General features: G+C 41.6%; 1 protein-coding gene and 1 pseudogene across 2 annotated transcripts in view; one reads left to right on the top strand and one right to left on the bottom strand.

Moving 5' to 3' along the window:
- ADCY2 (adenylate cyclase 2) overlaps positions 1 to 22111 on the bottom strand; it is a 1451375-nt gene that overhangs the window by 553423 nt on the left and 875841 nt on the right. The gene's annotated exons all lie outside the window — the stretch shown is intronic.
- LOC142488847 (DDB1- and CUL4-associated factor 7 pseudogene) lies at positions 1771 to 21288 on the top strand (annotated as a pseudogene).

Here is a 22111-nt window from a genome sequence, read left to right as displayed (position 1 = left end):
TTGAGCTTAACCTCCTCCTCACATCCCAGGCCGAGAGGGACTTGAGCTGGACAAAGAGGAAATTCTTTGAGAAAGCCAACAAACCTGCTAGCTAAGAGGATCTGTAATAGGCAACCAATTTATAATATACAGGCAATCAGGACCACTTCGGGAGAAATGTCCTCCAACCCCAAACGCATAGTGGAAGAGTTTAGACTTTATTATGAGCAGTTATATAACGGGGAGAAGGTGGCACACAGCACAAAGACTAATAACATACTACAGTCATTCCTGAGAGAAGCAGAATTACCTAGGCTGAGCAGGCTGGAGCGCGAGGCAATTCAGACTGATTTTACTTTAGAGGAATTAATAGGGGTCGTTAAGAGCCTAAAACCCTCTAAAGCCCCAGGCCCGGATGGGTTTTCCAATTTGTATTATAAAAAATTTGTCGGGATTTTAGCTCCGCACATGCTCAAAGTATTTAATGGAGTCCTGGCAGGGGAACCCTTCATGGACCAGATGCTCCAGGCGTCGATATCCCTAATCCATAAGAAGGATAAAGATCCCACAAATTGCCAAAGTTATAGGCCGATATCTTTAATCAATTTGGACGTTAAAATCTATTCCAAATTACTGGCCAATAGATTGAGCGTAGTCCTGCCAAGGCTTATTCATCCGGATCAGGTTGGCTTTATTAGAGACAGACAAGCGGCCGATAATACCAGAAGGATAGTAGATATTATTGATTTCATTAATGCCAACAGGATCCGCGGCCTAGCACTAAGTTTAGACGCGGAGAAAGCCTTTGACAGGATCGATTGGCCATATATGGAGTCCACGCTTGGAGCATTCGGGTTCGGGGGGAAAATCCTAGGGGCAATAAAAGCATTATATACGACCCCAACATAAAGTGGCTCTATACGCGGATGATATCATCTTGACATTGACAAAGCCGCTTACCTCGCTACCCAATCTGTTTGCCCTCCTGGAAAGATTCAACCGAATCTCTCGTTTCAAGATCAATCAGGCTAAATCTGAGGCGCTCAGTCTGAACATCCCGAAAGAAACAGAGAAATGAATAGAAATCAACTTTAAATTTCAATGGCAGCCTAAAACTATAAAGTACCTGGAGTACTGCACCGACACACTATATTCGAGCAAATACCCGGTATGTACCTGGCAGATACCTGGAATGCGCCACTCCTCACCTCTGACAAGCCCCGTTGCATTTGCCTTCCCAGCCTGGGTTCATGCCTGGCTGACGGGCGGCTGATCTGTTAAATGATAATGATTAGGATTTAATAGGCTGCAATGCTTCGCGTGTCTACCAGATGGCATAAATTCCTGAATTGTAATGCATTATATATTTATATACTGTGCAGTATTGCAGCCAGAGGGAATAAAATGCTTCAATCCCTGCTTGGAAAATACCTCAATGCACTCGGGCAGAAAACAGTCACAAACCTCAATACACCCGGGTATACCCGAATTCGTGGGACTAGCCAAGCTCGAATAAAGTGTGTCGCCAGTGTACATCTTACCAAACAGAGCTCCACTCTCTAACAGGTGAACTATCCAAGGCTACTGAGGGCCCTGACGAAGGAACTCAAAGCCTGGTCCGCTTACGGAATCTACTGGATTGGCAGAATCTATTGTGTGAAGATGAACCTTCTCCCCCGTTTATTGTATCTGTTCCAAACTCTCCCGATACCCGTGGTGCGATCGGAGATCAAGAAATTGCAGAACTTAGTCACGAAATTATTTTGGAAAAATAAAACACCACGGGTAAAAATGACAATTATGCAAAGACCTAGAGAAACTGGGGGCTTGGCGGTGCCGAGTTTGTTGGCATATTATAAAGCGGCACAATTATGCCAAATTACTCAGTGGCATGGAGACCCGGATCTGAGACGATGGGTGGCGCTGGAGAAGGAGGTGTGCGCCCCGTTTGAGATCAAGGATTTAATTTGGTACCCTAAATCTAGATTAAAAAACTTAAAGGATCCGCTGGCCTCGGTGCTCAACTCATTGTCGGTCTGGGAAGCGGCTAAAAGTAATCACTCATTAACCTCAAAACACACTTTAATGGCTCCCTTATATGGGAACCCAGATTTTGCTCCAGGGCTAGATGGTAAGAACTTCACACTATGGCAAAACATGGGGCTCAGAAGGTTGAAAGACCTAGAGGGGCGGGACACTATCAAACCATTCGATCTATTACAGTCAGAAACTGACATCCCCAACACAGAATTCCTTAGATACCTCCAGGTCTGGGCATTTTACACCAAACACGTAAACAGACCACCGCTAACTAATTTTGAGAGGCTCTGTGGTCGGGGCACCGACACACGGTGTCTCATCTCTGCTTTGTACAAAGAGGTGGTCAGGTCTGACATCGACGGCTCACACAAACCCAGGTTCATGACACAATGGGAGACAGACTTGACAGGGCCACTAGAGGACGAAGACTGGACAGCAATCTTCAAGGATGCGGCCAGTAGCTCGATTTGTATGACATTGAAGGAGAACTCATATAAAGTATTAATGAGGTGGTACCTCACCCCAGTTAGACTGGCAAAATTCATATCGGGAGCTTCCCCGCTCTGTCCCAGGCAGTGCGGGGAACAGGGAGATCTGGTGCACATGCTGTGGTCTTGCCCACGACTCATACCCGTGTTATTTATTTATTTATTTATTTATTTATAAAATATTTTACCAGGAAGTAATACATTGAGAGTTACCTCTCGTTTTCAAGTATGTCCTGGGCACAGAGTAAAACAAAATAATACATGGTTACAAATACAGTTACATAAATGAACAAGGTATACATTATATACAAGACATTGCATGCACAGTTAAAGAAAATATATATTATGAGCGTATGAAACAGTTACAGACCAGATTAAAGTGTGAGACAGCCTTAGATTTGAAAGAACTTAAGCTGGTGGTGGATATGAGAGTCCCTGGTAGGTTGTTCCAGTTTTGGGGTGCAAGGAAGGAGAATGTGGAACGTCCGGATACTTTGTTGAGTCTTGGGACCATGAATAGTCTTTTGGAGTCTGATCTCAGGTGATAGGTACTGCATGTGATAGGGGTGAGGAGCTTGTTCAGGTAGCTGGGTAGCTTGCCCAGAAAGTATTTGAGGGTGAGACAGGAAAGGTGAACTTTGCGCCTAGACTCTAGTGATGACCAATCTAGTTCTTTGAGCATTTCGCAGTGATGTGTGTTGTAGTTGCATTGGAGAACAAAACGACAAATTGAATTGTAGAGGGTGTCAAGTTTGCTAAGGTGGGTTTGAGGAGCCGAGCCATATACTATGTCTCCATAGTCAATAATTGGCATTAGCATCTGCTGTGCAATACGCTTTCTGACCAGGAGACTTAGGGAGGATTTGTTCCTGTAAAGTACCCCTAGTTTGGCATAGGTCTTGGTTGTCAGGGTATCAATGTGCATCCCGAATGTTAAGTGGGAGTCAAACCATAAGCCCAGGTATTTAAAACTAGTGACAGGTGTTAGGGTGGTTTTAGCGTTGGTTCTAATCAGGAGCTCAGTCACTGGAAGCTTTACAAATTTAGTCTTGGTCCCAAATACCATTGTTACCGTCTTGTCAGTGTTTAAAAGCAGTTTGTTTTGGGAAATCCAGTTTTCGAGTCTCAAAAAGTCAGACTGAAGTATGTGTTGAAGGTCAGAGAGGCTATGGCTGTGTGCATACAGGATTGTGTCATCTGCATACATGTGTATTGAGGCTTCCTTACAAGCTGTGGGAAGATCATTAATGAACACTGAGAAGAGTAGGGGCCCCAGAACAGAGCCTTGCGGGACACCACAGGTGATATCCAGGGGGTTGGAGTTAGAGCCTGAGATGGACACATGTTGGGATCTTCCTGATAGGTAGGACTGAAACCAGTTTAAAGCATGTTTCCCTATTCCAGAGCTCTGGAGTTTGTTAAGCAGGATAACATGATCAACTGTGTCAAAAGCCTTTGCAAAATCTAGGAATACTGCACCAGTGAGTTGTCCCCGTTCCATTCCGCACTGGATTTCATTGCAAACTTTTAGCAGGGTAGTTACGGTGGAGTGTTTGGGACGAAACCCAGACTGGAATTGGCTAGGGAAATTTGTCTTGGTGTAGAAATCGCTTAATTGGGAGTGGACACATTTTTCCATAACTTTGGATAGAATTGGGAGAAGTGAGATTGGCCTGTAGTTTGAGACAGTGTTTTTGTCCCCACTTTTGAAGATTGGGACAACTCTGGCAGTTTTCCAGGTCTTAGGGATATGGCCTGCAGACAGGATAGAGTTGACTATGGACGCAATTGGTTTGGCAATGGCTGGGGCACCATGTCGTAGGAACCTAGATTGTAGTAAGTCGGGTCCACATTGGCTGCTTAGTTTTAGTTTGAGGAGCGCTTGTGTAATCTCCTCTTCAGATACTGGGCTAAATTGAAAATTGTGGGCAGTGTTGGGAGGGGGTGGGACTATAGGGGTACTCCCAGGATGAGATTCAGGTTTGGGGTTTGTGCTGCGTTTCGCTAATAAGTTAGTGGCACACCCCACAAAGTAATCATTGAATGCATTTGCAATGTCAGTGGGGTTTGTCAGAGTAATATCCCCCTTAGTGATATTACTTGGTTGTTGATGGTTAGGAGGCTGGAATATATTGTTGATAACCTTCCAGAAGTTAGCTGGGTTTGATGTATTTTGGTGGAGATTGTCAGAGTAATATTGTGCTTTTGCATACCTTGTTTGCCTTGTGCACACGTTCCGCAGGCATCTGTAGTGATTGAGATCCTTGGTAGTGCCAGTTACTTTGTAGCTTTTCCACAAGGCATCCCTGAACTGGTAGAGTGCTATAAGGTCAGGTGTAACCCATGGAAGGTGGGCCCCCCGTACCCTTATTTTGTGTAGTGGAGCATGGGTATCGCAGAGTTTTAAGAACTCAGATTGGAAATAGTCGAGCGCAGAGTCAGGGTCGGGAATTAAATCGATTCTGTGCCATGGGCAGTTGGTAAGGTCATCCAGAAACTGTTGTGGGTTAAAGTTTTTAAATGTTCTAGTGAGGAGAACTTTAGGGCTTGAATGGGGCGGTTTAATTTTCCTTACACAGTACACTATTGCATGGTCACTGAAAATATCAGGAAGGATGCCAGAGGATTGGATTCTGCTGGGGTTTGAGGAGAGAATCCAGTCTAGCAAGGAATGGTTATGCGACTTCAGGTTTATTCGTGTGGGTTGGGAAATGAGTTGCGATAGGTTAAGTGACTTGAGTTGTATCTGGATTTTGTGGTTTTTAGGGTCAAGCCAATTGAAGTTGAAATCCCCTAGAACTAGCAGCTCACTCTTCTCATTCAGAGAGGAAATGGAGGCAAGAAATTGGGTGATATCAGTCAAGGATTGTAGAGGGGCTTTAGGGGGGCGGTAGATGCCAGCAAGCAAGATGGGCTTAGAAAAGGGGAGGCAGATTTTGCCAACTAGAGTTTCAAAAGAGGGTGGACTTGGTGGGCAATGTAACAGTGTAAATTGTAAGGTGTCTGCAATATAAAATAACACCCCTCCTCCTCTCTTTGACCTATCTCTCCTAAAAATGGAGTATCCCTGAATGGCGATATTTGCATCAGGGGTTTTAGAGGATAGCCATATTTCTGTAAGAACGATGGCTTTGGGTTTATGCATAAGGCACCATGCCCTTAGTTCATCCAGTTTGGGCAGCAGGCTCTGGATGTTTATATGGGCGACAGATAGCCCTTTTTGGAATTTAAAGGTGGAATTCTCAGGGGCATGGGACAGAGCTGAAATGGGAGGACCTGGGTTAGTTTCAATATCACCTGCTAGAGAGAGTAATAGTATGAGTAGAAATTTGGGTAGTTGTTTGCAAGTTGTAAATTTGTGGTGTTTTCCATTAGAGTGAGCAGTGGTTGGTGTGCTGGTTTTTAGAGTTCTCCACCAACATTCAGTAGATAGTGCAAGGCTTCTGAGTAGTCCAGGGTGTATGGTGATGTTGGGTGTGGGCAAGGATGGAGGAGTTTGTAGTGGATAGAGGGAGTAACATCTCCATGAGGCCAGGAGAAAGAAAAAAGTTAGAAGACATAGCAGGTTCATGATGCCAGAGGTAGGCAGTGCTGCAAGGAGCTGTTGTGAGCAGAGTGAGTGTGTGCAGACTAAACAGCAGGGGTGGGCCTGTACCTTGTCAAGTGTTTTGCTGCATTGCAATGCTAGGGTCAATTCAGGGTTTCAGTGTTTTGTGCAGTCAGTTTTGGGAGAGGCTGCAGTTAAAGAAGTTGTGAAGGGGTGGGGGGTTAAACTATGCAGGCTAACAAGCATGGGATCATAGTGTGATCTGAATAGCTTACCGTTTGTTGTCTTGAGTAAAAGTGTGTGCAGTAGATGCAGTCCCCAGTCACCTCTAGTCAAACTGTAGTCTAACTGTTTCACTTAAAAAGCTCACTTTAAATGCCTCACTGCCTAATGCAGTTCCTGCCCAATGCAGCTAAGGTGTTAGTATTATACAGAAAAAACAGTCACATGATCCTCCCCCTCCCCAATCAGTCAGCTTGTTCCATTTGGTCAATTAACAGCACAGAGTTAAGAGGAAAAAAAAAAAAAAAAACTTTTTACATTCAAACATACTAACTTCTATATCAATTCAACAAGGCCAGATTCAGTCTTATACACAGGGTTTCAACATCAGGAACATACTTATATATCAATTCAACAAGGCCAGATTCAGTCTTATACACAGGGTTTCAACATCAGGAACATACTTATATATCAATTCAACAAGGCCAGATTCAGTCTTATACACAGGGTTTCAACATCAGGAACATACTTATATATCAATTCAACAAGGCCAGATTCAGTCTTATACACAGGGTTTCAACATCAGGAACATACTTATATATCAATTCAACAAGGCCAGATTCAGTCTTATACACAGGGTTTCAACATCAGGAACATACTTATATATCAATTCATGACTCAAATCAGGGATTGGCTACAGAAGATTTTGGGCCTCCAAATTCAACTAGACCCGTGGGTGTTTCTGTTAGGTAAACCTACGCAAGAAGTGTCTAGATCAGGGAACAAAATGATAGCACACTTTGCTACAGCTATGAGGTGTGAGACCGCAGCACTGTGGAAGCAGAATGCAATTCCATCAATAGATAAAATTCGGAACAGAATTTGGTTCGTTTGCCAGATGGCAAAGTTGACGAGTTTGGTCAACGACACTGGCCCAAATTTCCAAAAAGTCTGGCTGCCCTGGCTGGCACAGACGGATATCCCGGGGGTGAGCAATGCCTCCGTCTGGCTTTGATAAGATCAGGTGGGTTCTCCTTTGATGGTCGACAGGAGCCGACGTTGGTAGCACATGAGGGCGACATTAGCCCCGTCCCGCGAGGTCATCAAGGGCGGTCGGGGTGCTCCCCCTCCATTACCCGGTGCCACGAAGACATAGATGGGCGTGATCCTGGATGATCTGTTTAGGAGCGGAGAACATTAGAGATACCTCCTCTACCCTCCCTCTCCCCCCCTCTTCCTACCTCAATACCTTCCTGTCTTCCCTTTCTCCTGTTTGTATGGATGTTGTATGTCCTACAGTACGCTTTACGGTATCCATGTGATAATTGTATGTCATACTTTGAAAAACCAATAAACAGAAAGTTGAAAAAAAAAAATCATCATCTAGGTCCCTTCCCAAAGAGGATTACACGCAGGCGCAGAGATGTGACCAGTGTCACATTAAAAAACTACAGTACCGATAGAATATCAGAATAACAAGAATTTTTATGCAGGCACACTTGTCTGAAAACGAAACATTAAAAATAAAAATAAAAAAATTTCCAGACTTGAACTTCCACATGATTGTGAAGTTATACACGCATGCGCATTAATCATCAACTAGGTCCCTTCCCAAAGAGGATTACACGCAGGCGCAGAGATGTGATGCTCGGCTCGGGACGATTAAAAGCACAAAGCCAAGCTTTTGAAAATGAATGGTTTTCGAGAGGTGTCGATAGAAGTTGAAATCCTTGAGCCTTGTGTGTGTCTGCAGGGGGGAGGGAGGTAAAGCTGCATGAAGGATTAGCAGTACTGTACTGTAGTTCAAAGACATATTTTCAACAGGTCATCATAATGTTTTGATCCCCACGCACCCAAATCAATAAAAATTACATAAAGCATGTGAATGACCAGTGTCACATTAAAAAGCCACAGTACTGATAGAATATCAGAATAACAAGAATTTTTATGCAGGCACACGTCTGGAAACGAAACATTAAAAAAATATATATATATTTTTTTTTTCCAGACTTGAACTTCCACATGATTGTGAAGTTATACACGCATGCGCATTAATTATCAACTAGGTCCCTTCCCAAAGAGGATTACACACAGGCACTTAAATGTGACACCAGGCTCTGTACGTTATACACGCAGGAATGTGATGACAGGTTCGGGATGATTGAAGCCAGAAAGCCATCTGGCTGGGAGAGGTGCACTGAGCTGTAGATAAGAAGTTGAAATAGTACTTTAGCCATGTCTGTGCGGGGGCGAGAGGGAGAGCGCTGTATGCGCCGAAATGTGATACTGTAACACGCCTATGCGTTTCAACAATGTTCAAATGAGACATAGAGTACTGTACAGTACTGTACGGTACACGCATAATATAAAAATAGTATGAAAACAAGTAAAAGTACTGATTACAAAATACTGTAATACAGTACATACAGTACTGTATAGAAATGTGATAATTTTATATTCGAAGAAGACGCAACGCTATATTTTTGTAATACTGTATACTATAAATCTTCCATTTTACAAATACTGCGCGCGAACACACAGACATAATGCATTAGACATGCATTAGACTTATTAGACTTTTAAGACAACAGCTCGCGAACGCCCACCTGTGTTTTTAGACGGTATTGCAGTATAGCAGACAGCGCTAAAAATCCGAGCGCTACGGAAAAACAGAAAATATTCTGCAGCTGGCCGTGGTTAGCAGAGCGCCGCGGATCCGGCCACATTAGGATAATGGTGGCCGCAGCTATACACGCAAGTGCAGAACTGTGAGAGCAGGCTAGGGAAGACAAAGCCAACCATTTGAAAATGAATGGTTTGTGAGAGGTGTCGATAAGAAGTTGAAATCCTTGAGCCTTGTGTGTGTGCGGGGGGATGAGGGTGGTGTCACTGTATGAAGGATTACCTGTAGTTCAAAGACATATTTTCAACAGGTTAGCATAATGTTTTAATCCCCACACCCATAAATAAAAATCACAGTACTATGCCACCCACATCATAAAGCATGTCTAGTGTCACATTAAAAAGCAACAGTACTGAGTGATTCACATAATATCCAGAATTGCTATGCAAGCCCATGTCGATAAACGGAAAAAAAAAACCAATGAAAAAAAAAAAAAACATTTCAGACTTGAACTTCTAATTGAATAAGAAGTTATACTGTACACACATGCGCATTAATAATCAACAAGGTCCCATGCGCAGGAATGTAAGGCCATGCTCGGGAAGATTCAAGCCAGAAAGCCATCCATTACAAATGAATGGTGTGGGAGAGGTGTAGATAAGAAGTTGAAATCCTTGAGCCTTGTGTGTGTGCAGGGGCGAGGGGGAGAGCGCTGTATAATGGATTATCAGTTCAAAGAAATATTTTCAAAACATCATCATAATATTTATTGCGCCGAAATGTGATACTGTAACACGCCTATGCGTTTCAACAATGTTCTAATGGGACATACTGTACAGTACACGCATGCGCATAATATAAAAACAGTATGAAAAGAAGTATTGATTACTAAATAATACATATAGAAATGTGATAATTTTATAGTCGAAGAAAACGCGACGTTATATTTTTGTAATACTGTATAAATCTTCCAATTTACAATTACTGCGCGCGCACACAGACTTGCAGAAAATGTACGGCTGTACTGTAGGTTGAATTGCTATTAGACTTTTAAGACAACAGCTCGCGATCGCCCGCCTGCCTGAGTTTTTAGATGGTATTGCAGTATTGCGGCCAGCGCTAAAAATCCGAGAGCTAACATATCGCTAACATATCGCAAACCGCTCCGGAAAAAAACAAAACATACCGCATCTGGCCGTGGTTATCAGAGCGATGCGGCTACGGCCGCATTAGGATAAAGGCGGCCGCAGCAGTAATATGTATTGAATTCTATTTAGGCTGAAATGATGTGGGAAAACTAGGATAAAGGTAGCACAGAGTACATTAAAGGTACTAGACAGTAAATGTAGTGGGCATACACTTCATGTAGTACAGTATAATGTACGTTAAGTAAAAGCAAATAAATGATGTATATTTTCCTTCTTTACAATTTAATTTTTATTTGTATAATTATAGGCATGATTTATTGGCAACTTCTACATCATGGCCCAAATCATGTACAGTAAGTATGTATCAAAAAAGAGAAAACATTTATAAAAAATTGTAGGTAAATCTCTCTGTCAATCACTTTTGTCCAATGCTACATCAATCATTGTTATAATCCTTGCTTATTTACACAAAATATTTGAGAACGTCACTTATATAAAATAAATGCATAATACAATACGATATTAAAAAAGGTTGCATATATACTGTATATAATACAGCTCAACCCCATTATAATGCAATCCGTTACAACGCGAATCCACTTATAACGCGATGCAAGCGTGGCTCCCAATTTTTTTATTTATGAATACTATACAACCCGATTATTGGTATCTTAAATACATTTTTGTACAATGCATACAATTGTACATTATTTCTAATGCGATCCGCTTAGAACGCAATGTAATTCTTTGGACCCCAAGCACAGCGTTATAAAGGGGTTGTGCTGTATATGCATGATATATAACCAATGAATAGATCCGGTATAAAGGCCAAGATTTATTTAGTCATATCATAGGACACCTTTTTGCCCATTCCAATGAGTTCTATAAATATGAATTTATACTGTATGCCCATGAGAATATTTGCAAATGTTGACAATGTTGTGAAATTTGTGAGTGCACAAAGTAACAGTATCACTCTGATATTACTTATTTCATAATTAAAGGTAATTCTCACTTACTATAAGCATGTCACATGTCCTCTGATTGATTCTTATTATTTGTGTCTCTCTTAATGCTGCTGTATACAAGATCTGCTTTCAAAGTAAAATCTACTGTACAGTATCTTTAGTGTGCATGATTGCATAACTGTGTTTTCAATCAACATATAATCCTTTACAAAATACACATCCTACATACCAGATGACTCTACTAAGTGAAAACCACGAGGGAATTTTCCCTTTGTAATATTTCACACAACATGATAGTCTTATGTTTGTTTCCTTTTAATTTCTATGGCAATAGTTTCTGTCTATTTCTAATTGTAATAATTATAATATTTGATATCGGTACATTTGTTGGCTGCCAATACCTTCCCAAAATTCTATACAGAATATCTGTATATTATTTTTTTTTTAAATGCATTATACTGTACATGAACAATCAGTAGTTAAAAAGGAATAACATCAGAAAGCTCTGAAAGCAAATCTGATGTATACTGTAAGCACTTAATCACCTGCTTAGCTTAGTAATCGACAAACTTTATGTAAAAAGACTTGCCTTTTTAAACAATGGATACAATAATTCTCACTAAAATAATCATAACAAAAACTATTACCTTTTGATAGATAGTAATATTGCATGATATGTCACAAACATGTACAGTAACATGATAGTGTCTGGGAGAAATACACTTTGTTGCAATTTGGTCTAGGCAATTATTTCAAAATAAGGACGAGTTACTAATTCAATATCCAGCTTTGATCTAATTATTTTGACAACAGAACCCAATCTGTACATACAGATGTGACAAGACTTACTATTCCTGGTACTTGGGTAAGATTCCACTTGTTGAAAGACTTGGTTTACCACGGACAAGCAATGGGAAGCCTATGAAATGACATCCTATAGTTTCAGCATCTGCCCACCAGATGGCATGGTGAATATCCCGTGATAAAGGGAACAGTAAGTCTTGCTACATCTCTATCTTCATTACAATAATTGCCTCAGTTAATTCAAGTAGAAGTTCTATTTCTATCTTAGAATATTTTGGACAGGTGACAGATACTACCTTCCAGTTATGAATGTTAAAAAAGAGCCACTGTGGTGATTTAATTTAAAATATACAGTGAGTTCCACGTATCATAGACCAGTGTAATTTCATAACTTTCCATTTTCACAAAGGTCAGGAAGATGAAATGTAACTAAATTACCAAGTAACATACTGTAGACATTTATGACTCATTATTGCTAGATAAACTCTCAAATGAAACTTATATTAAAATCATACTCTTTCACAAACTGTTGTTAAACAACAGTCCCTGTCAGTCACAGGCAAACACAAGAGGTGAAAGTTTAACAGAAAAATATACAAAACACGAAACATGAAAGCACAAAAAAAACCATGAAGTTAAATACATGTTATGATTTACTGTAGCTTGATTATTTTATTGATGTCTATATTTTCTAATCTATTAAGCACACATGAAAACATTCAGATTAAAGATTTTGATAATTGGGGTGCAGACTGCCTTTAGCCTTATCAATAGCACCTGCCAGATATTGTAGCAGTTATACCTGCAGCGTTAGTGTTGCATACAGTCAAAGTAAGTGACATAAAAATGTCTGGAGGAATTTGGGATATGAACTTTCCATCCCTTGTTATGGATCCAATTAAGATTTAGGCCCAGACTCACTAATTTCTGCAAAACTAGGACAATTAATGTGATATTACTAAAATAAGAAATCAACGTTATGTTACCATGGCATATTCCAAAAACCAATTACACTGTATATGGAAAAAATAACATCCATCCTGGAGCTCATTAGCATATGAAACATAATTTTGTTTTATGATAACTTGACGATATCTTCAAATAACATTATCATTGAATTCTTGTCATTATTCTCTGCTGTACTGGAATTGGTTTTTGGAGGAGAGGAGAAGAGAGGGAAATAACACAGGAAAATAACACTACTTTACTTAGGTCATCACTAAACCTATTGTTAAATCCATCCAGACAATGACTGCTTAGTCTCAAATGTCAGTATTTGGATGGGAGTAACGCCAGGTTTAGCTATGATCTAAACAACGTAAAATAATTTGGGGTGCGTTCACATTATTGGAACTTCACTAGTTTGATTTTTATGCTGTAGATCACATTTGTTGGGAATGCAGTGCTCAGGGTGCCCAAGCCATGATCTCAAATAAGTCTTGGATATAGTAGAGATAAATATTTTTGCACTAAGCAACACCTAGCCAGGCCCTTTCCGGAAGAATATTAACGTATCTCTTATGAGGAACCGGGGATCAAATGTGTGCTCACATTTTCTTCATAAACAGCTATTGTGCTGCATAGTAAATCCCAACAATGTGCTTCCTGCTGTACTATGTACAGAAATAAAAGAAATGGAGAAACGTCAACTGAGCAATAATCAAAATATGCCGCCATGAACCGAAATAGAAAAAAAAAATATTTAAGATCATAGGCAAAAATACAAAATTAGATGTCCTACATGTAGTAGTGAAAGTAGGCTGGTGCCGTGCGGTACGCACTGCCGGTAAAACAATTAGTGCCGATACTGTGTACCGATATGAATTATAGGGGCTTTAAATGCTCCCTGTCTCTCCATTTCCCTGATGTCTCACAATGCGGTCTCCCTGATATCTCCCCCTGTTTCCCTGCAACTTTACGTATCTCCCCATACAGAGCTGTCTCCAGTCAGTGACATGATGCCCATATATGAATATGCCCATATTAGGGGGAGATACGCGAAACGCAGGGAAACAGATGGAGGGAGGGAAGCATGAGAGAGACAGAGAGAAACCTCAGGGAGATGCAGGAAAACGGCGAGAGGGAGGCAGGAAAAGAGACAGGGAGAGGCGCAGGGAGATGCAGGGAGATGGAAGGAGGGAGGCACAGGGAGACAGGGAGAGACCTCAGGGAGATGCAGGGAAACAGAGGGAAATGGAGGGAAGGAGATGGAGGGAGAGGCTGAGAGATGTAGGGAAATGGAGGGATCCATTGCTGTGCGAGCAGGGATCTGGGTCCAACTTCCCCAAGGTAATTGTGTGTGTATTATTGTATTATTGTTTGTATTTTGTGGGGGGAGGGGGTAATGTGTATATTGGTTTGAGGCAGTATTATATTGTGAGTGTGTGGGGTGTAATATATTGTGTATATTGTGTGTCTGTGGGGCATATATTGTGTATATTGTGTGGGGAGGTATTATATTGTGTGGGGGTATTATATTGTGGGGGTGTTATTATATTGTATGTATTGTTGGGGTATTGTTGGGGTATTATTGTGGGGGGTGTGTGTGTGTATTGTTTGAGAGTGTTATTGTGGGGGCCAGGGAATTGCGTATGTGTGTGTGTTTGTGTGTAGGAGGGAATGAGTTTGAGTGGGGATTGAGGGAGCAGGATTGAGTGAGAGGGGGGTCATTGAGTGATAGCAGAGAAAGGGGAGAGTAGGAGGTCAGGGGGTGTAAGAGAGGGTGATAGAGAGAGTCCCATAGAGAAGAAACCGGAGCACAGCTTCCCAAATGAATGGGTAGAGCCAGGACTTAAAGAACAAAATGTATTGGTTTAAAAACAAGTACATGTGTAGTCCTGGCAGGTACTCTCTATACTGTTGGTTGTGAGGAGGGGTCATTTATGTACAGTACATTTATGGATACATATTTTCCTTTTTAAGGATCTCCAAGCACCAAATCTGTACATTCATATGGCTTCATTGAGCACCGATAACTTTTAGGGCTGACATCAGCCCTGGACACAAACTTTTGTTTGGTGTAAGAGAGGGGGCAGGTGGGGGAGTGAGATGGGGCAGGTGAGGGAGAGGAAGAGTGAGGGGGTAAAAGTGAAGGAGGAAGAGAAGGGAGGAAGAATTAGAGACAGCCAAGGGGAGTGAAATACATGCAGATAAGGGGGGGGAGAGAGGAGCGGTGAAAGAGGGAGTGGGGCTCACAAGGTTGCCAACAAGAAGGTGGGTTGAGTACCTGTAAAAATACTTTCACCACTGCCTATGCGTTTCACTCCCAAATGGTGCTTTCTTAAAGAGATTCTAATCCTATAGGCCTATTTTCATCTCATTTCCCCTAATGTCCATTGTTTATAATGCTAAGCCTTTGACGTGATATTAACATAAATTACCATTACGTTACTTTCTTTAGTGACAAAGGTTTATCATTAATGCTATATTAACTGAGGTTAACGTTAGTTAAGTGTTTCTTGCCCTAAGATTGTTTCTATTCTGTTATACTTGGTATGTTATTCAGTGCAGTAAAAGCTCGATAATAAGTGTAGTATGTAACAGTACCTAACTCTGAAAGGTTTTGTGTGACTTTTACTAATGCCTTCTTACTGTATCTATGGGTACAATGGCATCAAAAGAATTTAAAAGACTGTTCTGTTTTGTAAAGTTAATTTAACATAAATGAGTATTAATTAAAACCTAATTAATCAAAAATTGTGTAATTTCAAATAACTACAGGTAGAATAATCAATCAAGAAACAATAAAAATTAGTCACTTATACCTTACTCCTCTCCCCTTTCCCATTCTATGAATGACCCTTTTTTTTTATTATATATAATTCACTTTTTTTCTATCAAGGTGGCCTCAACAGTAGGGAGCAGATCCGGGTGGCTGGATCAGGTGGAATGGGAACAAGCATGGCCTTGGAGAACTGGATAAGCATCTCAGAGTTATAGCAGGGTAAGATTGACAAAGAAACGCAGTACAATGGGCAAGGCAGAAGCAAAGGTCAGGCAGGCTGACGTCAGGGCAGGTGACAGGCAGGATAACGGTTAAACAGACAGGAAGGTAACATAGTTAGGCAGGCCAGAGTCAGAGCAGGCAGAGGTCATGACAACAGGCAGGCAGACGATCAGACTCAAGCAAATCAGACCGGTAGGTAGACAGATGCTCAGGTAGCAATGGCAGAAGAACATTGATCTGCCGGACGTGGAAGTGGTCAGCATATAAATGAAGCCAGAGGGAGTGTCAACAAGGCTGATTTGACACAGGTGTGAGCAGTGAGTAGCAGAACTCAGAATTATGCGGTGGGCCTGACATATAAGAACAATTATGTACATATAACTAATCAATAGTGAAATAGTGAATATAAAGGCACGAACAACTTAAATGTGAAATTAAAAATAGTGAATGTTTAGAACTAATATAATTTACATATAAATAAAAATAGTGACAATCAAAAAGATATATATGTGTTAATCTAATAACCCAGCTCAAACCCTCTGGTGGGACCTGTTTCACGGGTTCCAAGATGTAAGGTAATTCTCAAACAATCCAGGGGGAGCATGTAAGGGAAGAGAAGACAAGAGAACACACAATATAAGTGTAGATGTTAGGGAAAAAAAATTCTCATCTCTCGCATAACTCATCACACCGCTGATTGTGCCTTTGAGGGGGGATCCTGACTACACTCACTCCATACGGGTAGCAGCCATTCTTGCAACTGCCTTTTATTCATCTACAGTACATCTTGTGAGTAGGCTGGACATACGAGCCAAGAAATTACTACGTGCCATATCTCCATATAACTAATCAAAACAGTATGTCACAAATGTGGCTCAGATCTCTCAGTAGAAGAGGTTAACACAAAGTCAGGTCTGACACCTGACTGATTGATACAAAGACAAAGGATAAAGCCCTCAATCATAGGCATACATCTATATACATTTCACTAAAATATTTCATACCCAATCTCTTTTTATAGCCACACTCCAAAATGCTCACTGGCAAAAGTGGAGTAAAATGGAAGCTATGCAACCTTCATGGATTGACGCAAAGTGAAGCAGTATCACAATGATTCAATTTTTTACTTGTTTTAAGAGCAATATGCAAGTTTATTCACTTTTTACATATGGCTCAAAATCTTTGCATACTGTAGAGATATAATCAGGTGTATTTAATTTCCATGCTTTGGGCAGGAAAAAAAGACCGATAATATATATTAAAACACTAGAAGGGAAGATATGTCATAAGAAAATATATCAGCGAGTGGACTGGAATAAATTATTGCATTTATGGGCCTTATTAAAGCTGTGTTAAACTAAGGCTACGTCCATAGCAGGGGAAGCCGCGCTGAGCCGCGCGGACGCTCCGCGCTGAGCCCCAGCATCCTCAATGAGGATGTCTTTAGAGGGGGCTCACGCGAGCCCAGCTACGTCACTGCCCCGCTTCCCCCAGCCCCCCGATCGCGCATGCTGGCTCGTCTGCCAGTCCATGGGATCGCTCCTGACCATGCAAGCAAGCCCCAGCATCAGCGCGGAGGAGCGAGGGCTGAGGCTCTATGGACATAGATAGGAAAAACCAGGGGAGCGTTGATACCTTTAAAAAGAAAAAAAGACAAACATAATGCAACCTGTAGCATAATATGTTAAAAGGAGCTCCCAACCGGGCACCACATACTAAGGCCAATGCCTGAAGGGGTATCACAGCAGGAACAATATGGAGGAGATAATCTTAAGAAAAGAGAAGCACACGTGCAGTATCCAATAAAACACAGTTTATCCAAAATGATAAAAGTGGAGGCTTACAGGATCCCAATGGGAAAACAGCATTGACGGTGGTGATCTCAAGACCACATCACAGCGTCTCTGTGCCAGCAAACCGCCACGGTACACTTCAGCCTGGAGCCGTCTCGTCACTTCCGGTCTTGGGGCCGTTACGTCACTTCCGGTTGCACCGCCGGTAGGAAAACAGCTACGGGTACCCAGGCACAGTCTCCTTCTTGATTATAAGGTCACGCTCAACGCTCAACTGCTAGAACGGCGAAACGCGTTGAGCGTGACCTTATAATCAAGAAGGAGAGAGTGCCTGGATACCCGTAGCTGTTTTCCTATCGGCGGCGCAACCGGAAGTGACGTGACGGAACCAAGACCGGAAGTGACGAGACGGCTCCATGCTGAAGTGTACCATGGTGGTTTGCTTGCACAGAGACGCTGTGATGTGGTCTTGAGATCACCACCGTCAATGCTGTTTTCCCATTGGGATCCTGTAAGCCTCCACTTTTATCATTTTGGATAAACTGTGTTTTATTGGATACTGCACGTGTGCTTCTCTTTTCTTAAGATTATCTCCTCCGTATTGTTCCTGCTGTGATACCCCTTTAGGCATTGGCCTTAGTATGTGGTGCCCGGTTGGGAGCTCCTTTTAACATATTATGCTACAGGTTGCACTATGTTTGTCTTTTTTTCTTTTTAAAGGTATCAACGCTCCCCTGGTTTTTCCTATCTATGTTTCGTGTGGACATTGAAACAGTCCGTCCAAGGGTTTGAGTGTCTTTACTTTTATTTTGTGTTATTTTGTGTTTATTTTCACATATATCCACACATATTTTTCTAATGAGTGTTATATATATTATTACACTGTGTTTAGGTATTGAGCGCCATCTAGTGTGTTTCATAGCTTTATGGACATAGCCTAACGGTGTGGATGAGACTAGGTGAAGACTATATGTTATGATAAATTGCTTATTGCATTTTTTTTTTTGTAGATGTAAAAAATATTCTTAGAGGAGCTAGCACTAGCGTATGAAAATAAAAGTTGTCAATAAATCTAATGAAACAATATTTGTGAAGAATATGTGAAAATATACAAAAGACAATAAAAGTGTTTATGAATCCAACATAGAAATTGGTTGCAATTATTCACAAAGGTTGCTGCTCCAACTTAAATAAAACTTCGTTAAGTGCTTCTTCCAATGGATGGGAAAGCATCTACAAATCAGATCATGAAAGAAAAGATCGCTAAGAGAAGAATATAGTGCCATAAATTGACTATACACTAGTGATATTAGAATTCACATGATTCCGATAGAAAATGGGCACTCTTAATATCTTTAATGTGTGTTTAATATTCTCCAGTGTATGGAACCATGTGATACTCCAAAAAACAGAGAACAAAATATGGTATAGTATATCAAAACTATATTAAAATCTTACAGCAAGAAATAGGCTGTTACAATCGCATTTGAAAAAAAATGCACATATCATCAAATAGGAGGTGTACATATCGATACTTGCACCATGAAGGTCCGTATAATGCCACGAGCAGCCCAGTTGGCTCTGCCTCGGGTGTCTTTCGTCACTTCCAGTAAACGATTTCTGCAAGCACGTTACTTCTGGTCTGACCTCCCTCTCTCCTCTCAACTCAATGTGTTTTGCCAGAAGTCTTCCTCAGGATGGTATATGATAAAACAAAAACACTGGATGACACTCCCTGTTAAACCCAGTGATATAAGTGTGACACACAAATATAATATATAATAAAAATTAATAAAAGTGCAGACGTGATAAATCTACAACACTAAAATAGTGCAACAGTGCAAAAATAAATAAGAAGCAAGGACCTCCACTTAAACATTAAAAAAGACTGTTCCAAGAGTACAAAAAATATTAAAGTGAACAAAAAACCTATACAGTTCCTACTCACAAGGGAGCAGAAAAATGAGGCCGAATCCCAAACAGTGGAAATGTTGTCTCTGACTTGGTAAGATGCAGGTGGTCCAGTGTATCTCAATGATAGAAAGACAGACCCACAGTGTAGATCAAACATAAAAATACAATTTATCAGTGAATCTCAAAAATGGAGGCTTACACTTAGGTGCTGATCTACAGGCAAGATAGAACAGACAGTGTTCCAGTGTGGTGAGTAGCAATCTCACCACTCCCTCGTCTGTCTGAGCATCCAATCGGGGATTGTTGGGGGTAGAAGAGGTGGGTAGTAGGGTTGTTGTGTGTATATTTGTTTAATGTGGGTAGAGGGATTGGGTGATGGATGTTTAGGCCTACCGTGTGGTAGTGGGAGGGGTTAACCCCTTCATTACCATAGCGGTATAAACAAATCAAGGCTACTAGAATTGCACGAGTTTCAAAAGCTGCTTATAAGTGGCTTATCGCCACTCACCTGGCGATGTGTTTTGGACGGAAGCAAACAATGGTGTTACATGGCTTTATCGCCCACTTATCGAAGCTTACTGAATAGCAGTAGGCATTTTGGCCGAAAAGGCCTCGATTAGTCGGTCATCGAGGCTTATTGAATAGGCCCCTTATTGTTAATTAAAATAGAATGGAATCAATGTAGTAAAAATTATGATTTCGTTTTCCCATTTGTCATATTACTATATTACTTCCAACTGGGTATTTTGAATCCTGAGGATTCATTAATATAGAAACCTGAATATATTTTTACATAAAAGTAAACATATTTATTTTCATTTATATATTCTAAATGTATATACTGTGTGTATATACAGGTAAACCCCGTTATAGCGCACCCTGTTATACCGCGAAATCGGTTATAACACACACTGCACACACACTGCACACACACTGCACACACACTGCACACACTCCCAGCACTCACTGCATACACTCTACACTGCACACACTCTACACTGCACACACTGCACACACTGTACACTGCACACACTGCACACACTGCACACACTCTACACTGCTCACACTGCACACACTCTACACTGCTCACACTGCACACACTCAACACTACACACTGCTCACAGCACACTGCACACACTCCCAGCACTCACTCTCGCTGCACACTGCACACACCGCACTGCACACACCGCACTGCACACACTTTACACTGCACACACTCTCACTGCACACACTCTCACTGCACACTGTGCAGCCGGAGTTTATTTGCAGAAACACTTTCGACCCCCCGTATCCCACCACCAATCTCATGTGGATCCCTGACACCAAGGGGGTGTATCCCGACCTGCTAGCCACCAGCGGGGACTACCTGCGCGCCTGGAGGGTGGGGGAGACAGAGACGAGCCTGGAGTATTTACTGAACAACAACAAAAACTCTGACTTCTGCGCCCCCCTGACCTCCTTCGATTGGAACTAAGTGGACCCCAACCTGCTAGGCACGTCCAGCATAGACACAGCCTGCACTATCTGGGGCCTGGAGACCGGGCAGGTGCTGGGCAGAGTGAACCTGGTGTCCGGCCACATGAAGACACAGCTGATTGCCCACGACAAAGAGGTGTACGACATCACGTTCAGCCGCACGGGCGGGGGCCGGGACATGTTTGCCTCGGTGGGGGCCGACGGCTCGGTGCGGATGTTGGACCTGCGGCACCTGGAGCACAGCACCATCATCTACGAAAACCCGCAGCACCACCCACTGCTCCGGCTGTGCTGGAACAAGCAGGACCCCAACTACCTGGCTGATTTGACACAGGTGTGAGCAGTGAGTAGCAGAACTCAGAATTATGCGGTGGGCCTGACATATAAGAACAATTATGTACATATAACTAATCAATAGTGAAATAGTGAATATAAAGGCACGAACAACTTAAATGTGAAATTAAAAATAGTGAATGTTTAGAACTAATATAATTTACATATAAATAAAAATAGTGACAATCAAAAAGATATATATGTGTTAATCTAATAACCCAGCTCAAACCCTCTGGTGGGACCTGTTTCACGGGTTCCAAGATGTAAGATTATTCTCAAACAATCCAGGGGGAGCATGTAAGGGAAGAGAAGAGAACACACAATATAAGTGTAGATGTTAGGAAAAAAAATTCTCATCTCTCGCATAACTCATCACACCGCTGATTGTGCCTTTGAGGAGGGATCCTGACTACACTCACTCCATACGGGTAGCAGCCATTCTTGCAACTGCCTTTTATTCATCTACACACGTACATCTTGTGAGTAGGCTGGACATACGAGCCAAGAAATTACTACGTGCCATATCTCCATATAACTAATCAAAACAGTATGTCACAAATGTGGCTCAGACCTCTCAGTAGAAGAGGTTAACACAAAGTCAGGTCTGACACCTGACTGATTGATACAAAGACAAAGGATAAAGCCCTCAATCATAGGCATACATCTATATACATTTCACTAAAATATTTCATACCCAATCTCTTTTTATAGCCACACTCCAAAATGCTCACTGGCAAAAGTGGAGTAAAATGGAAGCTATGCAACCTTCATGGATTGACGCAAAGTGAAGCAGTATCACAACGATTCAATTTTTTACTTGTTTTAAGAGC

The sequence above is a fragment of the Ascaphus truei genome, chromosome 2 (genome assembly GCF_040206685.1).
Source record: "Ascaphus truei isolate aAscTru1 chromosome 2, aAscTru1.hap1, whole genome shotgun sequence".
NCBI classification, from domain to species: Eukaryota; Metazoa; Chordata; class Amphibia; order Anura; family Ascaphidae; genus Ascaphus; species Ascaphus truei.
Note: the sequence above shows the minus strand (reverse complement) of the source record. Positions and strands in the feature narration are given on the sequence as shown.